Genomic DNA, 1,731 nt, shown 5'->3' with positions numbered 1-1,731 from the left:
AATAAAATATAATTGTAGAAAAAAAAAAAAAGTTGAGGGTGTGGGCTGAGACAGAATTGCCAAAGGCTCTTCAACACTGATAAGCTGCTGTTCTACTTGGGAACACCTTGCTCAAATCATTTGCAGAAAACATTCATTTGCTTCATTTTCATCTAAATTATCAATTATCTTAGAGCGAGAAGTATTTCCTCTACAAATAATGTTATCTGTTCTCAATTTGGTACATGGTTTGCTCTTCCAAGATTCTACAAGTTCATTCTCAACATTACAATTACTGGAGTTGTTGTTATTTCCCAATTTAATTTAGCTTTCAGGGACACTTTACTACTTTTCGTTTTCTTCCATTGAAGATTCTCTCCTTTGTTTCTGGGCTCATTATGGTCTACACTTGTACACTAATTTTCTTCTCTTTTACTCTCAATTTTGTGATCCATGATATTTTGGCTATCATTTTTTGCCTGTGAAGTTTTGCTTCATTTTCCTATGGTACCTTAACTTACTGTTGTTTTGTTTTTCATTTTTTAAAATAAATATTAATGAAAGTTTACAGAGACATAGGGTTTCCATTCATTCATTGTTGCACTTTTCTCCCTGCCCACTTCCTCCCCATCAATTTGCTCTTCTCTTTGAAAGGTAAAAGAAAAATTCTTTCATTGTGATACAGAGTCTCTCCCCAGGTTGAGTGGCTGCACTGTGTAGCCTTCATTCTGGACTCCTGTCATGACAATAATACCTAACCATATATCACTTTTAAACAGTTCTCTCCTTCATCTGTTTCAATGCAGTATACATAATTTATCCCATCTTTCTCAGTCTTCCCTCAACCCTGATGTCAGTCCTGTTTTACAACAGGGGCCTTATGCAATATTTGTCCTTTGTGACTGAGGTATTTCACTCAGAATAATGTCCTCTAGGGTCACCCATTTTGTATAATATTTCATGAGTTCCTTCTTTTTCATTGCAGCATAGTATTCCGTTGTATGAACATACGAGACCTTCTCTATCCATTCGTTTATTGGTGGGCACTTGGGTTGTTTCCAACTATTCACTATTGTGAACAAAGCCTCAATAAACATGGGTGCGCATATATCTGCTTGGGTGGTGGTTATGGTTTCTTTAAGGTATATTCCCAGTAGTGGAAGTGCTGGGTCAAATGGTATTTCTATTTGCAACTTTTTGAAAAAGCACCATACAGCCTTCCATAGTGGCTGCACCATTTTACACTCCCACCAACAGTGAATAAGGGTTCCAGTTCCTTCCCCAACCCTGCCAGCATTTGGTGTTTGCTGTTCTCTTAAATTTTGCTATTCTTAACTGGGGTGAGATGATATCTCATAGTTGTTTTGATTTGCATTAGAGCTAGGGATTTTGAACATTTTTTTCATGTGCTTCTTGGCCATCTGAATGTCTTCTTTTGTGAAGTGTTTGGTCATATCCTATGCCCATTTTTGAATTGGATTATTTACTTTCTCTTGTTATGGTGCTCAAGTATTTTATAAATTCTAGATATAAGTCCCTTTTCTAACGTGTTATTACCAAATAGTTTTTCCCAATCTGTGGCTTCCCTTTTTACCCTGTTGGAGAAGGTTTTGGATGTGCATAGGGAATTGATTCTTAGAAGGTCCTGTTCATCTCTTTATCCTCTCCTGGTTGTAGATTTTTCAGGATGCTTGGATGACTATTTATGCTGTGGTATAGGATTTACACAGTTCTTCAAAGCTTTTCTTTTTT

General features: G+C 36.5%; 1 pseudogene; it reads right to left on the bottom strand.

The window, feature by feature from the left end:
- LOC102845625 overlaps nucleotides 1-1,731 on the bottom strand; it is a 48,923-nt pseudogene that overhangs the window by 624 nt on the left and 46,568 nt on the right.

The sequence above is a fragment of the Elephantulus edwardii genome, unplaced genomic scaffold, assembly GCF_000299155.1.
Source record: "Elephantulus edwardii isolate Elephantulus edwardi_28Jun2011 unplaced genomic scaffold, EleEdw1.0 scaffold00178, whole genome shotgun sequence".
Lineage (NCBI taxonomy): Eukaryota > Metazoa > Chordata > Mammalia > Macroscelidea > Macroscelididae > Elephantulus > Elephantulus edwardii.
Note: the sequence above shows the minus strand (reverse complement) of the source record. Positions and strands in the feature narration are given on the sequence as shown.